Source organism: Heptranchias perlo, chromosome 22 (assembly GCF_035084215.1).
Source record: "Heptranchias perlo isolate sHepPer1 chromosome 22, sHepPer1.hap1, whole genome shotgun sequence".
Taxonomy (NCBI): domain Eukaryota; kingdom Metazoa; phylum Chordata; class Chondrichthyes; order Hexanchiformes; family Hexanchidae; genus Heptranchias; species Heptranchias perlo.
Genome location: NC_090346.1, coordinates 23,270,715 through 23,295,268, shown reverse-complemented (window position 1 = coordinate 23,295,268; position 24,554 = coordinate 23,270,715). Strand labels below are relative to the sequence as shown.

The window sequence follows — 24,554 nt, the reverse complement described above, 5'->3', positions numbered from 1 at the left end:
CATTTGGAGAGGCAGGGACTGATTAGGAACAGTCAGCATGGTTTTGAGAGAGGAAAATCATGTCTCACGAATTTGATTGAGTTTTTTGAAGGGGTAACCAAGAAGATAGATGAGGGCTGTGCAGTAGACGTGGTCTACATGGACTTCAGCAAAGCCTTTGACAAGGTACCGCATGGTAGGTTGTTACATAAGGTTAAATCTCACGGGATCCAAGGTGAGGTAGCCACTTGGATACAAAATTGGCTTGACGACAGAAGACAGAGGGTGGTTGTAGAGGGTTGTTTTTCAAACTGGAGGCCTGTGACCAGCGGTGTGCCTCAGGGATCGGTGCTGGGTCCGCTGTTATTTGTTATTTATATTAATGATTTGGATGAGAATTTAGGAGGCATGGTAAGTAAGTTTGCAGAGGACACCAAGATTGGTGGCATTGTGGACAGTGAAGAAGATTATCTAGGATTGCAACGGGATAGTGATAAATTGGGCCAGTGGGCCGATGAATGGCAGATGGGAGTTTAATTTAGATAAATGTGAGGTGATGCATTTTGGTAGATCGAATCGGGCCAGGACCTACTCCGTTAATGGTAGGGCGTTGGGGAGAGTTATAGAACAAAGAGATCTAGGAGTACAGGTTCATAGCTCCTTGAAAGTGGAGTCACCTGGATAGGGTGGTGAAGGCGGCATTCGGCATGCTTGGTTTCATTGGTCAGAACATTGAATACAGGAGTTGGAATGTCTTGAAGTTGTACAAGACATTAGTTAGGCCACACTTGGAATACTGTGTACAGTTCTGGTCACCCTATTATCGAAAGGATATTATTAAACTAGAAAGAGTGCAGAAAAGATTTACTAGGATGCTGCCGGGACTTGATGGTTTGACTTATAGGGAGAGGTTAGATAGACTGGGACTTTTTTCCCCTGGAGAGTAGGAGGTTTAGGGGTGATCTTATAGAAGTCTATAAAATAATGAGGGGCATAGATAAGGTAGTCAAAATCTTTTCCCAAAGGTAGGGGAGTCTATAACGAGGGAACATAGATTTAACGTGAGAGGGGAGAGATACAAAAGAGTCCAGAGGGGCAATTTTTTCACTCAAAGGGTGGTGAGTGTTTGGAATGAGCTGCCAGAGGCAGTAGTAGAGGCAGGTACAATTTTGTCTTTTAAAAAGCATTTGGACAGTTACATGGGTAAGATGGGTATAGAGGGATATGGGCCAAGTGCAGGCAATTGGGACTAGCTTAGTGGTATAAACTGGGCGACATGGACATGTTGGGCCGAAGGGCCTGTTTCCATGTTGTAACTTCTATGATATGATTCTGTGTGTGTAGAAATGTTTTCTAATCTCGCTCCTGAAAGGTCTGGCTCTAATTTTTAGACTGTGCCCCCTACTCCTAAAATCCCCAACCAGCGGAAATAGTTTCTCTCTATCCACCCTATCTGTTCCCCTTAATAGCTTATAAACTTCGATCAGATCACCCCTTAACCTTCGAAACTCCAGAGAATACAACCCCAATTTGTGTAATCTCGCCTCGTAACTTAACCCTTGAAGTCCAGGTATCATTCTAGTAAACCTACACTGCACTCCCTCCAAGGCCAATATGTCCTTCCGAAGGTGCGGTGCCCAGGACTGCTCACAGTACTCCAGGTGTGGTCTAACCAGGGTTTTGTATAGCTGCAGCATAACTTCTGCCCCCTAATACTCTAGTTCTCTAGATATAAAGGCCAGCATTCCATTAGCCTTCTTGATTATTTTCTGCACCTGTTCATGACACTTCAATGATCTATGTACCTGAACCCCTAAGTCCCTTTGGGTATTCACTGTTTTTAACTTTTTACCATTTAGAAAGTACCCTGTTCTATCCTTTTTTGATCCAAAGTGGATGACTTCACATTTGTCTACATTGAATTCCATTTGCCACAGTTTTGCCCATTCACCTAATCTATCAATATCCCTTTGTAATTTTACGTTTTCATCTACACTGCTTACCACCAATCTTTGTGTCATCAGCAAACTTAGATATGAGACTTTCTATGCCTTCATCTAAGTCGTTAATAAATTGTGTGAATAATTGAGGCCCCAAGGCAGATCCCTGTGGGACTCCACTTGTCACATCCTGCCAACTTCCTAACCAAGTCTGTACTTTTCCCTCCATTCCATGGGCTTCTATCTTAGCTAACAGTCTCTTATGTGGGACCTTATCAAGTGCCTTCTGGAAGTCCATATAAATAACATCCATTGACATTCTCCTGTCCACTACTTTAGTCACCTCTTCAAAAAAATTCAATCAGGTTTGTTAAGCACGACCTACCTTTCACAAATCCATGCTGGCTCTCCCTGATTAACTGAAAATTCGAGGTATTCAGTCACCCTATCCTTATAGACGCCAGCATTTTCCCCACAGCAGATGTTAGGCTAACTGGTCTATAATTCCCCGGTTTCCCTCTCTCTCCTTTCTTAAAAAGCGGAGTGACATGTGCAAAAAGTGGAGTGACATGTACAGCACAGGAGGAGGCCATTTAGCCAATCATGTCTGTGCCAGCCTTTGAAAGAGCTATCTAATTAGTTCCACTCCCCTGCTCTTTTCCCTTAGCCCTGCAAATTTCTCCTTTTCATATATATATATATATATATATATATATATCCCCAATTCCTTTATGAAAGTTACTGTTGAATCTGCTTCCACCACCCTTTTCAGGCAGTGCATTCCAGCTCTTAACAACTTGCTGTATAAAAACAATTCTAATTTTTCCCTGGATTTTGTTTTTGCCAATTACCTTAAATCTGTGTCCTCTGGTTACCGACCCTCCTGCCACTGGAAACAGTTTCTTCCCATCTACTCTATCAAAACCCCCCTTAACCTTCGGTGCTCTGAGAACAATCCCCGCTTCTCCAATCTTTCCATAGAACTGAAGTCCCTCATCCCAAGTACCATTCTCGTAAATCTCCTCTGCACCCTCTCCAAGGCCTTGACATCCTTCCTAAAATATGGTGCCCAGAATTGGGCACTATACCCTAGCTAAGGCCTAACCAGTGATTTATAAAGGTTTACCATAAATTCCTTGCTTTTGTACTCTATGCCTCTATTTCTAAAGGCCAGGATCCCAATTGCTTTTATCCACTTGTCCTGCACCTTCAAAAGATGTGTATGTAATCCCCCAGGTCTCGCTGTTCCTGCACCCCATTTAAAATTGTACCATTTAAATGATAACACCTCTCCTCATTTTTCTTCCAAAATGAATCATTTCACACTTCTCTACATTAAATTTAATCTGCCATATGGTCCATCTTACACTCATGTCAAGCCTACTTTGATTTATTAAGATGTATACATGGATAGCTTGTGGATGTGTTAGGAAACTACTGAAACCTATTGCAAACCACTCAGAATTGCCATGTTTAAGTGCTGTGCTGATTTTCCCCAAGAAGCAATGTCCTATTTCCAAAAGTTGTTTTTTTTTTGCATATTGGTTGCATAACAAAATGCAGTCAGAAACAACTGCATCAAGGACAGACATTACACCAGTTTGACCTGGATGGCTACTAGGAAAACAAAAAGATTTGGAGAATTGAACTGGAGTATCTTCAAGCTAAAGTACATGACAACCTTGTCATGGTTAGCACGACATTTGAACTTCTACATACAAGAGACAAAAAAAGGTAATTTCACACTGCCACACTCTCCTTAAGTTCCATGCAACAACTCGGAGTGTGTACCACAGATAAGCAAAGCAACATGTGAAGCTTTGTTACTGGTAGCCTGTAAGGGTTCCTTGTACCACTCGAGGTTCATCTGCAACAGCTCATGTTCCTGCATATGCACACAATGCAGTGCTCTTCCAACCATAATCTTATAAAAGCCCAATTTTCTAGACATTGTTGTAGCATTAGAAAGGGCGGTATAAAAGAGGCCACTCATCAAATGAATTGGTCTTCATGGCTTTAGACTGTACTGAGTACAAGCATAGAAGATAAGTTTTCTTTGCCACCCACTAAACAAAGCTGTATCATTGGAATGCTTCACCAGGGAATGGTAACAGAAAAAGGCCTTTGATAATGTATTGCATAGTACACTCATGACTAAGGTTAGGGCATGTGGAGTCAGGGACAAGTAGCAGAATGGCCAATAAGCTGGCGACAAAACAGAAAAAAAAGAGTAGGGGTTAAGGGCAGACTTGCAAAAAGATGGGAAGTGGTGTTCCACAAGGATCAGCACTGGGACCACAGTTCACCATCTACATAAACAATTTGGACTCAGGAATCAAATACAATTTCAAAATTTGCAGATGACACCGAATTGGGAGGTATAGTTAATACAGAGGACGACTGCGACAAATTACGAAAAGACGGTAATAAACTTCCAGAATGGACATGTAATTGGCAAATGAATTTCAACATAGACAAGTGTGAGGTGGTGCATTTTGGTACGAAAAATGAGGCCACATTGTGCTTGTTTAATAAGAGTCTAAATGGGGTAGAGGAGCAAAGGGGATCTAGGGGTATTATAGTCGGTACAGCACAGGAGGAGGCCATTCAGTCCATTGTGCCTGTGCTAGCTCTTTGAAAGAGCTATCCAATTAGTCCCATTCCCCTGTAAATATTTTCCCTTCAAGTACTTATCAAATTCCCTTTTGAAAGGGATTATTGAATCTGCTTCCACCACCCTTTCAGGTAGTGCATTCCAGATCATAACAGTGTAAAAAATTCCTCATGTCATCTCTGGCTCTTTTGCTGATCACCTTAAATCTGTCATCTGACCCTTCTGCCACTGGAAACAGTTTCTCCTTATTTGCTGTGTCAAAACCAGTCATGATTTTGAACACCTCTATCAAATTTCCCCTTAACCTGCTCTATTCTAAAAAAGGAGGAAAAACCCTAGCTTCTCCAGTCTCTCAACATAACCAAAGTCCCTCATCCCTGGTACCATTCTAATAAATCTCTTCTGCACCCTAAAGGACTTGACATAGAATTGAACACAATACTTCAGCTGAGGCCTAACCAGTGATTTATAAAGGTTTACTATAACTTTCTTGCTTTTGTACTCCATGCCTCTATTTATAAAGCCCAGGATCCTGTAAACTTTTATCCACCTGTCCTGCCACCTTCAAAAGGTTTGTGTAAGTGCACCCCCAGGTGTCTCTGTTCCTGCACCCCCATTAAAATTGTACCAATAATTTAGTTTATATTACCTCTCCTCATTCTTCCCACCCAAATGTATCACTTCACACCTGTCAAATTTCATCTGCCATGGGTCTGTATGTCCTCCTGAAGTCTGTTACTATCCTTCACTACAATTCCAAGTATCATGTCATCTACAAACTGAAATTATATCCTCTAGAACTGTCTAGGTCATTATTATATTAGAAAAGATCAGTGATCCTAATACTGACCCCGGGGAACACCACTGTATACTTCCCCCAGTCTGAAAACAACCGACCCGTCACCACTACTCTGCTTTCTGTCCCGTAGCCAATTTTGTATCCACACTGCCACTGTCCCTTTAATCCCATGGGCTTTAAATAGGGAGACGGGTTGGGCGCGAGAGTGTAGACAGAGTCTAAACGTGTCCCAGGAGTCTTAAGCCCTCCCTTCTACACCATCCTGCCTGCCACGCATTGACAATCAGAATCTTTCTCTACCTGCCTAGTCCAGCATGTAACACTGGGAGTAATCCAGACATTACAACCCTGGAGGTTCTGCTCCTTAATCTCAAATGTACCTTATTGAAATCCTTTTGCAGAACCTGGACCCATTCCCTGGCCAATGTCTCAGGCTGAACCAGAATATTTGCAACCTCAACATTCTGTTTGACCTCGAGCAGAGGTTCAAACCCTATATTCCCTCAATCACAAAGATCACCTAGTTCCACCTCTACCGTAGCCATCTGTCTTTGAAACCTTCATCCAGGCCTTTGTCCCCTCCAGACTCAATTACTCCAATGTTTTTCTGGCTGGCCTCCCATTCTCCAGAAACTTCAGCTGATCCAAAACTCTGCTGCCCATATTCTATCCTACACCAAGTCAGCTCACCTTTCACACTTGCCCTTGCTGATCTGTGGTCATTCCATTCACTAATGCCTCATTTAAAATTCTCACCCATGTACTCAAATCCTTCCATGGCCTAGGCTCCCAGTCCTATCTCTAATCTCTTCCACCCTAACAACCCTGTATTCTGACTCCTGCCTCATGCACCCTGGCTTCCTTTGCCCCACTATTCGGCCACCTAGGCCCCATACACCTAATTAGGACAGTACAAGGCAGCATTCCATTGAAATCAGTCTAGATTATGTGATCAAGTCACTGGAGTGAGCCTCAAACCCACAACCTCCCCTCCTCCCCATCTCCCACTTCTCCTCCTCCCTCTCCAGCCTTTCTGCCTTCATTCTATCACCCCCTCCACCCCTGCCAGGCTTACTGTCCTATTCCCACTGGTTAACAGCAACGTGGCCACTTCCTCTGGCCTCTAGCACCTTCAATTCTTTCCATTCTGCCCAGAGCCTCAAATCGCTCGTCCGTCCGTTCATCTATCCATCTCAGTCTTGAATATACTCAATGACTGAGCATCCACAGCCTTCTGGGGTAGAGAATTCCAAACATTCACAACCCTTCGTGTGAAGAAATTCCTCCTCATTCCAGTCCTAAATGTCTGGCCCCTTATCCGGAGACTATGTCCCCTAGTTCCTCAGCATCTACCCTGTCAAGCCCTCTTAGAATTTTATTTTTCATTGTCCCCTCACTCCAAGCCTCTGTGCTCTACTTTGCCTCTTGCTTCCCCAACCTCTAACCCCATTCTATTTTCACTCAATCCCTACAGCACTCTACTTATACTTCTGGCCTCCAATGTTTCAAATCATTGCTTGGCCCTGGCAGAGTTAACCCCAATATTAAAGACTACATTTGGTCTTGACTCCTTTTGTACAATGCAATGGGAGATCAGCTAGCAATATTAAAATCTGACTTCTGCACCCACTTCCTTTCCCCAATATAAATTCCTACATCTACATTTATAACAAAGTACCAAAGTAAACTTTTCACCCTGTAAATTACATCCTCCTACCACTGATATCTGCCAGTGATGACACAGAAGTGCCATGTGTAATTACAGTTGCCTTTATAAAAATGGACAAAAGAATAAAAAGGGTAGAATGTATGACTAAAATTATTGCTGAAATATATGAAGAGACAGCATCAGGTAGCATAAGTAACACTATCTTTATTAGCAGAAACTGAAGAACTTTCAGTCAGAAGTGATGGTTGAAATAAATATGTATGTGAAACAATATCTAACAAAAATAGGTGAAGTGAAGCCATACAGGAAGTACTAAAGATACAAGGCATATGAAAGTTCCCAGAATTTCAATAGTTAGAGTAGTTGTAAATTAAAAAGTATCTGATGAGAACCAAAAAAAATTTTAATCTTAATTATAATTCCCAGCAGACTGATGCGATATACTGTAGGATTTCAATTCGATGCAGTACATTCCAGTGAGAAGAGTATATGTGGTGCAACAATGCTATCTACTGGTATAGTAGCAAATGACAAGTAAAGCTCTAAATTGATAGATGGATCATGTCAGATTACTTGTTTTGAACCTAAGCATAAAAAGGATCACTTTCAGTAGTTATTTAGTATTCCATGTGGAGAACCCGCCTGGATTGGTTAGTAGTTTGCAGACCCCAATGAATATCCTACTTGCAAGTATATAGACAGACTTGCTTGTACTTTCTGTCTATATTTATAAAACCAACAAGTTGATTTATCTCTGGCATCCGAACATATATAATTTGATCTAACAAACACAGCAGCAATTTGCACACAGCAAAGTCCCATAAACATTATGAAATAAATGACTAGATAATCTGTCTTCGTGATAGTGGTTGAAGGATAAATATTGGCCAGGCCACAGGGAGAACTCCCCAGCTCTTGGACGTGAATGATCCTATGGGTCTATTCCACCTGAGGGGTTTAATGTCTCATTTGAAAGACAGCACCTTAGACATTGCCGTGCGCTCTCAGTACTGCACTCCAATGAGGTATTAGCCTAGGATTATGTGCTCAAGTCTAGGAAGTGGAGCGTGAACCCACAACTTTGATTCAGAGGCCAGTGTGCAACCACTGAGCCACGGCTGATGTGTCCACGTTCATAATGGAAACTGCCCATGTAAATTTGTTATGCTATAAAAACCCATCAGGTCAGGCAGCACCTGTGGAGAGAATAAATAAGTTAACATTTCAGGTGTTAACCAGTCAGATTCTGAAAGAATGGAACAGGGTAGGTGCATGCAGAGATTGTGCATGAGCAAGAGAGAGAACGTGACAAGAAATGTATAGCACTGCAATCCTATCCAGCAGTTTGAGTGCTGCATTTGTTATGTTTTCTGTAATCCTCACCATTGCAAGAGATACAAATGAAGAAAGCCACTCAGAACATCCTAACTCATCCATCCAGGAAAAAAAAAATCCCCCCTCCCCCCCCCCCCATAGTATCCAGCTGCTTCTTAAAATGATTTCAACTTTTTCTTAATCCACTACCTTTCCCCAGAAGACCATACTACATGTTGGAGAATCAAATTAGAAGTTTTAACAACTGACTATGTTTTCCTAGTCACTGCCCAGATCCTATTCCATACTAATTCCTGCTAACATACCACCTGTCCTCGAATACCTTCATTGGCTTTCTACCTTATGGTACATTGATTTCGGAATCCTACCATAGTCTTACTCCATCTAACAAGCTTACATACCAGCTCTCACCTTCTGCTCCTTTAACTTGTTTAAAGTGCCTTCCCCTCCTCCATACTTCACCACCATCACACTACTGCTCATTTTTCTTCCCAAACCCTATCTTCAAAAGTCTCTTCAAAATCTACCTCTTCAACCACCATCAGCCTTCGCTGTAACACTTCTTCCAAATCCTGCCCCATTTAATTTCTCTTAGTGCCTTTAATAACACTACCCTAAGTGCAAGGTATTATTCTGCAATGTATTCCAGATCTACAGAACATAAGAAATAGGAGGAGTAGGCCATATGGCCCCCTGAGCCTGCTCCACCATTCAATATCATGGCTGACCTTCTACCTCAACTCCACTTTCCTGCCCGATCCCCATATCCCTTGATTCCCCTAGAATTCTAAACATTCTTCTAAACTAGAGAATATAGGCCCATTCTACTCAATCTGTCATGAAGATTTAGTTACTCAGCTAGTGTCTTCAGAAAGAAACAGATTGCTACCTTTCGCTCCCATATTATAGCTTATCAATAGGCACCGCAGCATTTCAATATTTCTTTAAGCAAATTGTGACAGTTGAGATGGTATGAAGAGAATTTTTTTTTTTAAAACTCATGAAAATATAACTCCACACAGATTTGTTAATTTGTAAAGAGATTCAGGTGCTCAACATGTAGACACATTTTAAGTGCTTTGCTATGTTCAGATAGGTTTGGTTACCTTGTACAGTAATTACAATTTTAATGGTGTCCTTTTTGACCTTGTTTTCCAGTATATCTTACTAAAAAGCAGCACAAATATCACAGATTGACTAATTTATAGCATGTTTGTAACATTACTTCATCACAATATTCTAAAAACTGTAAATCTAGCACTATGTCTCTAACATCGGCAACACCCAACCAACTCAAGTTGAAACTGTGGAAGATTATGAAGAGAATGCAGATTTTGCTCAAACATGTTCAGTAAAATTTGTTTGCTTAAACCATTTGCAAGCTGTAGCTAAATGATCAGGAATGAGATGGTAGTCAACGCCAGCAATGTGAAATACAGACTTTGTAATTTTAGTTCAGTTACAAATGGTAGGAACAGGAAGTGATTCACAGCCTTCTGTACAAATACAGCACTTCCCTTGAATCAGTGGTACAAGTCTTCAGAGCAGGATTACAATGAGGGACAGCTGTACTTTTCCCGTTCCTCACTGTTTTCCTCCTCCCCACACATATTATTCTGCAGCCAAGAGGGGAACAGGTAACCTGCTCTCACACTTCAGCCAATTTTACTGTGATTTTCATCCAAACATGTATTTTTAAAAACATAAGTTATTTACATACAACAAAAACTACCCAGATTGGTAAAAACCAAGGTTTCTTGCCATTATCTTAAAAGGACACCATTTTAATGACAGTGTGTGCTTAGCAAACTTGTTTTAGTTTTGGAAATAATCACGTCATTTTGTCACATCAGATTAAGGTGCTTGGGGGCCTTAACTCTTGTATTGTGATGCTACCTATTGCCCCCATGTTAGCTGATATTGTTAATGATTCCCTCTCCTCGGTTACTATCGCCCTCCCGTTCAAATCTGCCATCATCAATCCCCTCCTCAAAAAACCCACCCTTGTCCCCTCTGTCCTTGCAAACTATCTCCTCATCTCCAACCTCCCTTTCCTCTAAAGTCCTTGAACGCGTTGTCGCCTCCCAAATCCATGCCCATCTTTCCCACAATTCTCCAGACCCACAGCAATGTGGTTGATTCTTAATTGCCCTCTGAAATGGCCTAGCAAGCCACTCAGTTGTAAAATCTCACTACGAAAAGTCATAATAAGAATAAAACCGGACGGACCACCCGGCATCGGACCACTAGGCACCGGACACGACAACGGCAAAACACCAAGCCCAGTCGACCCTGCAAGGTCCTCCTTACTAACATCTGGGGACTTGTGCCAAAATTGGGAGAGCTGTCCCACAGACTAGTCAAGCAACAGCCTGACATAGCCATACTCACAGAATCATATCTTTCAGCCAACGTCCCAGACTCTTCCATCACCATCCCTGGGTATGTCCTGTCCCACCGGCAGGACAGACCCACCAGAGGTGGCGGTACAGTGATATACAGTCAGGAGGGAGTGGCCCTGGGAGTCCTCAACATTGACTCTGGACCCCATGAAATCTCATGGCATCAGGTCAAACATGGGCAAGGAAACCTCCTGCTGATTACCACCGACCGTCCTCCCTCAGCTGATGAATCAGTCCTCCTCCATGGAGGAAGCACTGAGGGTAGCAAGGGCACAAAATGTACTCTGGGTGGGGGACTTCAATGTCCATCACCAAGAGTGGCTCGGTAGCACCACCACTGACCGAGCTGGCCGAGTCCTGAAGGACATAGCTGCGAGACTGGGCCTGCGGCAGGTGGTGAGCGAACCAACACGAGGGAAAAACTTACTTGACCTCGTCCTCACCAGTATTGGTAGGAGTGACCACCGCACAGTCCTCGTGGAGATGAAGTCCCGTCTTTGCACTGAGGACACCATCCAACGTGTTGTGTGGCACTACCACCGTGCTAAATGGGATAGATTCAGAACAGATCTAGCAGCTCAAAACTGGGCATCCATGAGGCGCTGTGGGCCATCAGCAGCAGCAGAATTGTATTCCAGCACAATCTGTAACCTCATGGACTGGCATATTCCTCACTCTACCATTACCAACAAGCCAGGGGATCAACCCTGGTTCAATGAGGAGTGTAGAAGGGGAGCAGCACCAGGCGTACCTAAAAATGAGGTGCCAACCTGGTGAAGCTACAACTCAAGACTACTTGCATGCTAAACAGCGGAAGCAACATGCTATAGACAGAGCTAAGCGATTCCACAATCAACGGATCAGATCAAAGCTCTGCAGTCCTGCCACATCCAGTCGTGAATGGTGGTGGACAATTAAACAACTAACGGGAGGAGGAGGCACTGTAAACATCCCCATCCTCAATGATGGCGGAGTCCAGCACGTGAGTGCAAAAGACAAGGCTGAAGCGTTTGCAACCATCTTCAGCCAGAAGTGCCGTGTGGATGATCCATCTCAGCCTCCTCCAGATATCCCCACCATCACAGAAGCCAGTCTTCGGCCAATTCGATTCACTCCACGTGATATCAAGAAACGGCTGAGTGCACTGGATACAGCAAAGGCTATGGGCCCCGACAACATCCCAGCTGTAGTGCTGAAGACTTGTGCTCCAGAACTAGCTGCGCCTCTAGCCAAGCTGTTCCAGTACAGCTACAACACTGGCATCTACCCGACAATGTGGAAAATTGCCCAGGTATGTCCTGTCCACAAAAAGCAGGACAAATCCAATCCGGCCAATTACCACCCCATCAGTCTACTCTCAATCATCAGCAAAGTGATGGAAGGTGTCGTCGACAGTGCTATCAAGCGGCACTTACTCACCAATAACCTGCTCACCGATGCTCAGTTTGGGTTCCGCCAGGACCACTCGGCTCCAGACCTCATTACAGCCTTGGTCCAAACATGGACAAAAGAGCTGAATTCCAGAGGTGAGGTGAGATGAGAGTGACTCCCCTTGACATCAAGGCAGCATTTGACTGAGTGTGGCACCAAGGAGCCCTAGTAAAATTGAAGTCAATGGGAATCAGGGGGAAAACTCTACAGTTGGTTGGAGTTATACCTAGCACAAAGGAAGATGGTAGTGGTTGTTGGAGGCCAATCATCTCAGCCCCAGGATATTGCTGCAGGAGTTCCTCAGGGCAGTGTCCTAGGCCCAACCATCTTCAGCTGCTTCATCAATGAACTTCCCTCCATCATAAGGTCAGAAATGGGGATTTCACTGATGACTGCACAGTGTTCAGTTCCATTCGCAACCCCTCAAATAATGAAGCAGTCCGAGCCCGCATGCAGCAAGACCTGGACAACATCCAGGCTTGGGCTCATAAGTGGCAAGTAACATTCGTGTCAGATAAGTGCCAGGCAATGACCATCTCCAACAAGAGAGTCTAACCACCTCCCCTTGACATTCAACGGCATTACCATCACTTAATCCCCCACCATCAACATCCTGGGGGTCACCATTGACCAGAAACTTAACTGGACCAGCCATATATATACTGTGGCTACTAGAGCAGGTCAGAGGCTGGGTATTCTGCGGCAAGTGACTCACCTCCTGACTCCCCAAAGCCTTTCCACCATCTACAAGGCACAAGTCAGGAGTGTGATGGAATACTCTCCACTTGCCTGGATGAGTGCAGCTCCAACAACACTCAAGAAGCTCGACACCATCCAAGATAAAGCAGCCCGCTTGATTGGCACCCCATCCAACACCCTAAACATTCACTCCCTTCACCACCAGCGCACTGTGGCTGCAGTGTGTACCATCCACAGGATGCACTGCAGCAACTCGCCAAGGCTTCTTCAACAGCACCTCCCAAACCCGCGACCTCTACCACCTAGAAGGACAAGAGCAGCAGGTACATGGGAACAATACCACCTGCACGTTCCCCTCCAAGTCACACACCATCCCGACTTGGAAATATATCACCGTTCCTTCATCGTCGCTGGGTCAAAATCCTGGAACTCCCTTCCTAACAGCACTGTGGGAGAACCGTCACCACACGGACTGCAGCGGTTCAAGAAGGCGGCTCACCACCACCTTCTCAAGGGCAATTAGGGATGGGCAATAAATGCGGGCCTCGCCAGCGACGCCCACATCTAGTGAACGAATAAAAAAAAACAATTCCACAGGTTCACCATCCTCTGAGTGAAGAAATTTCTCCTCATCTCAGTCCTAAATGTCCCACCCCGTATCCTGAGACTGTGACCCCTTGTTCTGGATCCCCCAGCCAGGGGAAACATCCTCCCTGCATCCAGTCTGTCTAGCCCTGTCAGAATTTTATATGTTTCAATGAGATCCCCTCTCATTCTTCTAAACTCGTGAATACAGGCCAAGTCGACCCAATCTCTCCTCATATGACAGTCCTGCCATCCCAGGAATCAGTCTGATGAACCTTCGCTGCACTCCCTCTATGGCAAGTATATCCTTTCTTACATAAGGAGACCAAAACTGCACACAATACTCCAGGTGTGGTCTCACCAAGGCCCTGTATAACTGCAATAAGACATCCTTGCTCCTGTACGCAAATCCTCTTGCAATGAAGGCCAACATACCATTTGCCTTCCTAACTGGTGACTGCACCTGCATGTTTGCTTTCAGTGACTGGTGTACAAGGACGCCCAGATCCCTTTGTACATCAACATTTCCAAATCTATCACCATCTGAATAATACTCTGCTTTTCCTTCCGAAATGGATAACTTCACATTTATCCACATTATACTGCATCTGCTATGTATTTGACCACTCATTCAACTGGTCTAAATCGCCTTGAAGCCTCTTTGCATCCTAGGAACATACGAATAGGAGTAGGCCATTCAGCCCCTCGTGCCTGCTCCATCATTTGATAAGATCATGGCTGATCTATGATCTGACTACATGGGCTCGATATTGCCAGGGCTGTGGGTTCGCAGCAGGTGGGGGGGGGGGGGGGGGGGGGGGGGAGGGGGCTATTGGGTAACCCGCCCGGTGAAATCAGTCTGCCCCGCATGCGATCGCAGTCTAAGTGGATCCACTTACCTGGTCTTCCGGGTTCCCCGCTGCTGATCTGTGCGTCGGGCGGACTGCGCATGCGCAGTAAGATCTGTCAGCTGGAGGAGCTCTATTTAAAGGGGCAGTCCTCCACAGACAGATGCTGCAACAAATAGGAAAAATTACAGCATGGAGCAGCCCAGGGGGAAGGCTGCTCCCAGGTTTAATGATGCCTCACTCCAGGTATTAGATGGGGTGAGCAGAAGGGGGAGGACAGAGATCTTCCCCCGGCGGGCAGGCGGAAGCGGCCTGCCTCTGCCACCAGGAAGGCCTGGCTCGAGGTGGCAGAGGAGGTCACCTGCACCACCAACATATCGCCCACCTGCATACAGTGCAGGAGGCGCTGCAATGACCGAAGTAGGTCAGCCAAAGTGAGTACACTTACTCATTCCCCTACACTCCGTCTGCCACATCACCGCCCCCACCCCACATCTCCTTCTGCACTGCCAACACTACTCTGTCACATCACCCCTCACACCCACTCAAAGCTCATCCTCATCTTACCTGCACTTACTCACCTTGCCAGTATGCATCCCGCCACTACCACTCAACCCAATCCTCATGGCTCTCTCTCATACTCACCCTCTCATGCATCTCTTTCACAGTCAGCCTCACTCAACCTGCCACTACCTGTGCTGCAGCCACAGGGCATGCATCACATATGTGCAGTAGGAAGCGTAAGGCAAACGTGTTGTGAGCATGAAGGGGATGCACAAGGGTGTTTGAGGGTTTGTCATGGTTTTTACTTACGTTTAATTTCTGATCAACTCATCACATATTATATTGGCACCACTACTGCCACGTCTTTGCGAATCTTGTCTGGTTTGTGCAATAATGCCCTTTCCTGAGGATCACAATGAAGACCCACACCTGATGCCACCCATTGTGTCACTGCAAAGTGGGTGTAGGTGTATTTGCAGGGCTATTTTGTGCAGACGACTAAGAGACGTCGGCGATATCCCCGGTGGCACCCTGGAAGGATGCGGAGAAGTTGTTGAGGGCAGTGGTGACTTTGACTGCGACAGGTAAGAAGATGGTGCTCGGGCCAGCCGGGAGCAGCTCGGCATGAAGGAGGCTGCAGATGTCCACGGCTACATGTCGAGTGACTCTGAGCCTCCGTGTGCACTGCTGCTCAGAGAGGTCCAGGAAGCTGAGCCTCGGTCTGTGCCCCCTGCGACACATCTCTCTCTGCGGTTGCCCTCCCTCCTGCTGTGCAGGGGGATGTGTCACAGCACTGTGTTGTGGAGCTCCACGTGTCAGAGGTGGACGGCGTGGACGGTGATGCTGTTCGCCCTCCGAGGAGGTCATGACTGCAGCTATGGTGGCCCCCATCCGGAAGATGTACATCTGAGGGGGTCCGCAAGGTAGGTACATGTCTCTGGACCCCGGGGTAAGTGTGCAAGTTGGTGAATTTGATTTTCAGGAGGAGGGTGGAGGCCAAACTTTGTCCCAAGTGACAGAGTGGCCTCCTGCAATGAGTGAGGGTTCCCCCCTCCCCACCTGTCAAATGGACCTTTGCAGCTGCCACAGGCTGATAGCTGCAACACGTCCATTTCAACTGGGAGTGTTTCCCCCAGTATGGGAAACATTCCCAGTTGTTTCTAAAATCCCACCCCTCCCGACATATTCCCTTAATCAGGACTGTTAATGACCTAAAATACCAAGATAAATACTGTCAAGTGGCACCCCGCTGGCTTTAATTGCCTGCGGGAATCCCACATGCGGGGGCTGCGCGTGCACGTTGGCGCGTCTGTGGGAAACCCGGAAGTGGGCGGGTTGGAGCCGGGCTCCCGACCCGCTCCGGGATTCCCCGATTTTCGGAGCCTCCCCAGCCAAGAACGCACCCGATAGCGGGTGCTAAAATAGAGCCCCATATACTTGCCTTTGGCCCATATCCCTTAATACCTTTGGTTGCCAAAAAGCTATCTATCTCACATTTAAATTTAGCAATTGAGCTAGTATCAATTGCCGTTTGCAGAAGAGAGTTCCAAACTTCTACCACCCTTTGTGTGTAGAAATGTTTTCTAATCTCGCTCTTGAAAGGTCTGGCTCTAATTTTTAAACTGTGCCCCCTACTCCTAGAATCCCCAACTAGCGGAAATAGTTTCTCTCTATCCACCCTATCTGTTCTCCATAATATCTTGTAAGCTTCGATCAGATCACCCCTTAACCTTCGAAACTCCAGAGAATACAACCCCAATTTGTGTAATCTCGCCTCGTAACTTAACCCTTTAGGTCCGGGTATCATTCTAGTAAACCTACGCTGCACTCCCTCCAAGGCCAATATGTCCTTCCGAAGGTGCAGTGCCCAGAACTGCTCTCAGTACTCCAGATGTGGTCTAACCAGGGTTTTGTATAGCTGCAGCATAACTTCTGCCCCCTTGCACTCTAGTCCTCTAGATATAAAGGCCAGCATTCCATTAGCTTTCTTGATTATTTTCTGCACCTGTTCATGACACTTCAACGATCTATGTACCTGAACCCCTAAGTCCCTTTGGGCATCCACTGTTTTTAACATTTTACCATTTGGAAAGTACCCGGTTCTATCCTTTTTTGATCCAAAGTGGATGGCCTCACATTTGTCTACATTGAATTCCATTTGCCACAGTTTTGCCCATTCACCTAATCTATCAATATCGCTTTGTAATTTTATGTTTTCATCTACACTGCTTATAATGCCAGCAATCTGTGTCATTGGTAAACTTAGATATGAGACGTTCAATGCCTTCATCGAAGTCGTTAATAAATAGTGAATAATTGAGGCCCCAAGACAGATCCCTGCGGGACTCCACTAGTCCCATCCCGCCAATGTGAGTACCTACCCATTATCCCTACTCTGTTGCCTTTCGCTCAGCCAACTTCCTAACCAAGTCCGTACTTTTCCCTCCATTCCATGGGCTTCTATCTTAGCTAACAGTCTCTTGTGAGACCTTATCAAATGCCTTCTGGAAGTCCATATAAATAACATCCATTGACATTCTCCTGTCCACTACTTTAGTCAACTCTTCAAAAAATTCAATCAGGTTTGTCAGGCACGACCTACCTTTCACAAATCCATGCTGGCTCTCTCTGATTAACTGAAAATTCTCGAGGTGTTCAGTCACCCTATCCTTAATTATATATTCCAGCATTTTCCCCACAACAGATGTTAGGCTAACTGGTCTATAATTCCCTAGTTTCCTCTCCTTTTTTAAAAAGGAAAGTGACATGTGCAATTTTCCAATCTAGAGAACTTTGAAAGATTATAGTTAGGGCATCTGCAATGTGCTCACCTACTTCCTTTAAAACCTCCTCATATCTCACAATCCCACCTAGTTCTGTGTAGTCAGCAAACTTGGAAATATTACATTTGGTTCCCTCATCCAAATCATTGACATATAGTGAATAGCTGGGGCCCAAGCACTGATCCCCTGCAGTACCCCACTATTAACCGCAAGCCACCCCGAAAAGGACCCATTTATTCCGACTCCGTTTCCTGTCTGTTAACCTGTAAATTAGGGACATCTAGGGACTTGCATTAGGTGTCCTTATTTTCAAAATGGTCATTGTATGTACAGTAATCTGGATGAGTCAAATATCCCAGGATTGGCTATATCTCCTGCAGTGGAGATAGGACTGCAGAATTAAGCACTGCCAGCAGGATGTGATTTCAGTTAATTTTCTGTTTGTTGGGTTTCCTGGTTCATTACCATCCCAGGGTCCTTTTTCATTGAAGAGATCCTGATCCTAGGATCTGCTACTATGATTGCCCTATAGCAGCCACCTTGCCCTCTGCAGGTGGAGTGCCTGGGAGTTCCCAGCCAGATTTTTGGGGGGAGGGGAGGGGAAAAAAGAATTAATGTCCTGCAGACCTCTGACTGTCACCCCCTCCCTCCAAGTGCTACAGCTGCTAATGTTTGAAATGATGGGGGGGGGGGGGGGGGGGGGGGTAGGTTTGCAAACTGCTTGGCGGCATTCCTGGAGTTGATTGACTCAGGTGAGAATTATAAGAGGCGTTGCCAGACTGGAGCCAATGTAGGTCAGCGAACACAGGGGTGATGGGTGAACGGGACTTGGAGAGAGTTAGGATACGGGCAGCAGAGTTTTGGATGAGCTCAAGTTTATGGAGGGTGCAAGGTGGGAGGCCAATGGTAGTCAAGTCTAGAGGTAACAAAGGCATGGATGAATGTAAATGTAGAAACATAAATGCAAGCTCTTTATTTTAAGTGTCTATACATCTACAGAAGCATATAGTATAACACTGCAACTTCCTATTAAGCATTGATGAATTATACCACAACATTTTCCATTAACTACAATTTTTTTTTTAAAAAGGCACCAACTTCTTGGATGTTGAATGAGTATTCTTCTCTAAAATTAAAAACTGCAGAGACTAGAAACTAATGCAAGTGTATTCAAAGATAGGGGAGACCAATGATGCAAATTTGGAAATAATCACAATTTGATCAAAAATTAGAGACAGACTGTAATCATTTGCATCAAGCTAATATGCCACTTTAAGTTACAATTGCTATCCAGCTTGAAAAAACATCTTTAATAAATCAAAAGAAATAATTTACACTGCAAATGTTTTACTAACAATCTTAAATACTTACTGAAGAACAATGAAATTGACAAACATAAAAGAAAAAAGGCAGCTATATAATTTAGATTTTTTAAAAAAGCTTTGAAGAGTGCCCCAGAATATGTACCAACTTTTAAAACCATAACATTTAAGTCAACTATAATAGTCACAAAAGGATCCATTTAACAGTGACGAGAACTGAATACGTTCATCCAAATTTGACATTTAGGTGTACACACATCTGAAAACATCAGCTGGAAAAGTAGTCAGTCAATCACATTAAGTGAGATGTGAAATATCACACCCGCACACAAAATTTGAGCCAATCATTGCTATATTTACTTTTCAAATGTTCTAGAAATAGATATTGTAGTTGCCAACCCACAATACTCAAAATAAATTCTATACAATATAAAGACTTATCAAGTTACAGGAGGGGGGAGGATCCAGTTGTCGTGGTCCACGTAGGTACCAACGACATAGGTAGGACTAAGATAGAGGTTCTGCTGAGGGAGTTTGAGCAGCTAGGGACTAAATTAAAAAGCAGAACCACAAAGGTGATAATCTCTGGATTATTAACAGCCTCAAGCAAATTGGCACAGGGTACATCAGATCAGAGAGATGAATGCATGGCTCAAAGATTGGTGTGGGAGAAGTGGGTTTCGATTCATGGGGCACTGGCACCAATACTGGGGAAAGAGGGAGCTGTTCCGTTGGGATGGGCTTCATTTGAACTATGCTGGGACCAGTGTTCTGGCAAACCGAATAACTAGGGTGGTAGAGAAGGCTTTAAACTAAATAGAGGGGGGGGGGGGGGGGGGGAAAGAGAGGGGAGGGGAGGGCTCAGGTGGGGCAAAGTTTAGATTGATAGAGAAAAAACAAGGAAGTAGTACAGAAAAGTGATGGGGGTAATGATAAACAGAGTGTGTCAGGAAGGGACAGAGCGCACAAACATGAGTGCACTAGCAAATGGGGCTGGGGTAGGCCGGAAAGAATAGTAAAAAGACAAAATTAAAGATTCTTTATCAGAATGTGCACAGCGTTCGTAAGATAGATGAATTGACAGCACAAATAGAAACAAATGGGTATGATCTCGTGGCCATTACAGAGACGTGGTTCCAAGGTGGCCAAGGTTGGGAGCTAAATGTTCAGGGTTATTTAACATTTCAGTAGGATAGGAAAAAAGCTAAAAGGTGGTGGGGTAGCTCTGTTCATAAAGGATGAAATTGGTATAATAGTGAGAAATGATCTTGGCTCAGACGATCCAGATGTCAAATCAATTTGGGTGGAGGGAAAGAAATCACTGGTGGGAGTAGTATATAGGCCCCCCAAATAGTAGCTACACTGTAGGGCAAAATATTAATCAGGAAATAAGGGGGGCTTGTAAAAAAGGTAATGCAATATTCATGGACGATTTTAACTTTCACAGATTGGACAAATCAAATTGGCAAAAATAGCCCCGAGGAGGAGTTCATAGAGTGTATTAAGGACTTTTTCTTAGACCAATACGTCAGGGAACCAGCCAGGGCACAGGCCATTTTGGATCTGGTAATGGGTAATGAAACAGGATTAATGATCTCAAAGTAAAGATCCCTTAGGAAGCAGTGATCATAACATGATGAATTTCACATCCAGTTTGAGAGCGAGGATCTTGGGTCTGAAACTACTGTATTAACTTAAATAAGGGCAATTATAAAAGAATGAGGACAGAATTGGTTAAAGTGGACTGGGTAAACAGAATAGATGGTAGGGTGGTGGATAAGCAGTGGCAAACATTTAAAAATATATTTTATGACTCGCAACAAAAATATATCCCTGTGAGGAGGAAAGACTCCACAAAAAGGGTGAACCAACCATGGCTAACTAAGTCAAGGATGGTATCAGGTTAAAAGAAAAAGCATACAACATGGCAAAGATTACTGGTAAGCCCAAAGATTGGGAAAAACTTTAAAAACCAGGAAAGGATGACTAAAAGAATAAGAGGGAGAAATAAATTATGAACGTAAACTAGCAAGAAATATAAAAACTGACAGTAAAAGCTTCTACAAGTATATAAAAAGGAAGAGGTTGGCTAAAGTAAACATTGTCCCCTTGGAGGATGAGACTGGGAAAATAACAATGGAAAACAAGAAAATGGCAGAGGAATTGAACAGATATTTTGAATCTGTCTTCACAGTAGAAGACACTAACATACCAATAATAGAAAATCAAGGGGCAATGGGGAGGGAGGAACCAAAAACAATCACTATCACTAGAGAAAAAGTACTAGGTAAACCAATGGGTCTAAAGGCTGATAAGTCCCCTGGACCTGATGGCTTGCATCAGAGGGTCTTAAAAGAAGTGGCTACAGAGATAGTGGATGCGTTGGTTGTAATCTTCCATAATTCACTAGATTCTGGAAAGGTCCCAGCGGATTGAAAAACCGCAAATATAACGCCCTTATTTCAAGAAGGGAGTGAAACAGAAAGCAGGTAACTATAGACCAGTTAGCCTAACATCGGTCATTGGGAAAATGCTAGAATCCATTATTAAGGAATTAGTAGCAGGACATTTGGAGACTCATAATACAATCAAGGAAAATCAACATGGTTTTATAAAGGGGAAATCATGTCTGACAAATTAATTAGAGTTCTTTGAGGAAGTAACAGGCAGGGTGGATAAAGGGGAACCAATGGATGCAGTATATTTGGATTTCCAAAAGGCATTCGATAAGGAGCCACATAAAAGATTACTGCACAAGATAAGAGCTCATGGTGTTGGGAGTAATATACTGGCACGGATAGAGGATTGGCAAACAGAAAGCAAGAGTGGGGGTAAAAGGGTCATTTTCAAAATGGCAATCTATAACTAGTGAGGTGCTGCAGGGCTCAGTGCTGTGGCCTCAACTATTACAATATATATCAATGACTTGGATGAAGGAACAGAGTGTCTTGTGGCCAAATTTGCTGATGATAAAAAGATAGGTGGAAAAGCAAGTTGCAATGAGGTCACAAAGTGTCTGCAAAGGGATATTGACAGGTTAAGCGAATCGGCAAAAATTTGGCAGATGGAATATAACGTGGGAAAATGTGAAGTCATCCACTTTGGGAAGAAAGATAAAAAAGCTAAATATGATTTGAATAGAGAAATACTACAAAATGCTGCGATACAGAGGGATCTGGGTGTCCTCATGCATGAAACACAAAAAGTCAACATACAGATGCAGCAGGTAATCAGGAAGGCAAACGGAATATTGGCCTTTGTTTCTAGGGGGAAATGGAGTATAAAAGCAGGGAAGTCATGCTGCAACTGTACAGGGTGCCGGTGAGACCACACCTGGAGTACTGCATACAGTTCTGGTGCCCTTATTTAAGGAAGGACATACTTGCATTGGAGGCAGTTCAGAGAAGGTTCACTAGGTTGATTCCAGGTATGGAAGGGTTGTATTATGAGGAAAGATTGAACAGATTAGGTCTATACTCATTGGACTTTAGAAGAATGAGAGGAGATCTTATTGAAACATACAATATTCTGAGGGGACTCGATTGGGTAGATGCTGACAGGATATTATCCCTCATGGGGGAAATCTAAAACTAGCGGGCATGGTCTCAGAATAAGGGGTCACCTGTTTCAGACAGAAATGAAGAGAAATTTCTTCTCCCAGAGGGTCATAAATCTTTGGAATTCTTTACCCCAAGGGAGTCAAAGGATATGGGGAAAGGGCAGGAAAGTGGAGTGGAGGTAAAAATCAGATCAGCCATGATCTCATTGAATGGCCTACTCCTATCTCTTATGGAAAAGTATTGGACAACTCTTTATTTGCAACCACCCCCAAATGACCTACTTTGCATAAATATCATGTCATTATGACATATTACACCCAATTCTATGATACCTAATTAAATATTCAAATTACAGAATCTCAATTGCAGAGGTTGACTTTTAACTTACATTTCCGTTTGCATCCTCTGCTGGTTCACCTACGTCAAGATGTGGAGATGCCGGTGATGGACTGGGGTTGACAAATGTAAGGAATCTTACACCACCAGGTTATAGTCAAACAAATTTATTTTAAAATCACAAGCTTTCTGAGATTATCTCCTTCGTCAGGTGAGTAGTGAATTGTTGGACTATAACCTGGTGTTGTAAGATTCCTTACATTTGACCACCTACGTCAAAATCTTCATTGTCCCTTAGGCACCCGCTTCATAAAATCAACACAACTGGGTATAAGATACTGAATATTCTAGTAAATTCATACTAGAAAAGCAATGCGGTTAATTTTCTATCATAGAAAGACAAAGTAGCAGCTTTGGGAACTGAACCGGAATTATTCACCTCATTATCCGAGGACCAGTTCGTATAACAGAATAGGTGGCATTGGCAAAATAAAGGCCTCGGCACTATCAAAGGCTAACTCACCGCGCAGGCGCGGCGATCGCGGGATCTCTGGGAGTTGTAGTTCTCCCGGCCGCGTTGACGGCAAGACAATCACCAAGCCGCGCGGAAATGAAGACTACAACTCCCAGAATGCGTCGCCAGCAAAACAATCACCAAGTCAAAACATAGCCAGAGCGCTTCCCCGCGGCAGTGGGCGGACTGGGCCGCCTCGAATTTCATTTAACGGGGTTTTTTTTTTAAAAAAGGTGGGAGGGGGGTATTTTCAATAAAATGGAACCCCCCCCCCCCAAACGATTATAGTTAAAATAAACCACTTCAGTTTCTTTATAGTTTAATCTTACGCACCGCTATCAGCGTTGACTCCAGTAACGGGTGTCCGTGTGAGCGAGCTCCCACTCGCGGTTGCTATCCGATCGCTTCTGCACCCTCCCGAGCTGTGGAGCGGACTCACTCACGCACCCCCCCCCCCCCCCACGTCAGATATGCTGCGTATAAACGTGTCCGCTATTTACTCTGCCGCAAATAAGCAAAGTACCCGCGGAAATTCCATTGCATTGGCATGTTTTAGCACTGATAAATTAATTTATAAAGTGCAGCAATTATGTTTCTGGTATGTATGAACTGGATTCCATTTTTTTCAAAAAAAATAAACAAACAGCAACTACAAACGTTTTACAAGAAACGTCAACTCTTCCAAGGATTGGAGGTTGAACGATTCAGGTCATTTTCGAAGATGGAACTGCAGCCAATCAAAACCACATTGGTTGGAGGGCAGTGCTGGAATCAATCAGGCTTGACATTCTCCCATTGTTTGTGGGGGATAGAGGGAGGAGAATTATAAATCATTTCAGAGTGTTACTGCTGTGTTCACTTGATGTTTGTCCTCAAAGATGTTTCTATATAACTAATACGCTGCTAAAATGCCGCAATATATATATTTTTAAAATCCTTGATGGAATTTTTTGGGTCTCGCCTGGCTATTGCCTTATGTGAAGATTTCTCAAAGATTGGTTTCAGCTGTTTTTTTTACCATTCCTGTCACCACACTTGTGGAATCACCAGGGTTTGGAAATAAAATGTGGAGTAGGGTTGGAATGATAATAGGTTTTTTTTTTAATATCACAGATGTGCGCTCAAAATTGTAGTGGGCTCCAAAATGCCGGTAAATGCACCAAATTCGGTTCAAAAATCAAAATGTTCAGGAACAGGACATTCCACAAAGAAGATAAATTTTATGCCTTTAACA

General features: G+C 44.0%; 1 protein-coding gene across 2 annotated transcripts in view; it reads right to left on the bottom strand.

The window, feature by feature from the left end:
• Positions 1-23,762, bottom strand: part of cdip1 (cell death-inducing p53 target 1) — a 43,136-nt gene extending 19,374 nt beyond the window's left edge. The window contains exon 1 of one of the 2 annotated variants that reach the window (XM_068003144.1): positions 23,654-23,762. The gene's annotated coding sequence lies outside the window, so the exon portion shown is untranslated. Of the gene's footprint in view, positions 1-22,858; positions 23,273-23,653 lie in introns of those variants that run through there. The other variant, XM_068003145.1, reaches the window with a different exon arrangement.
• Positions 23,763-24,554: the final 792 nt, after the last annotated feature.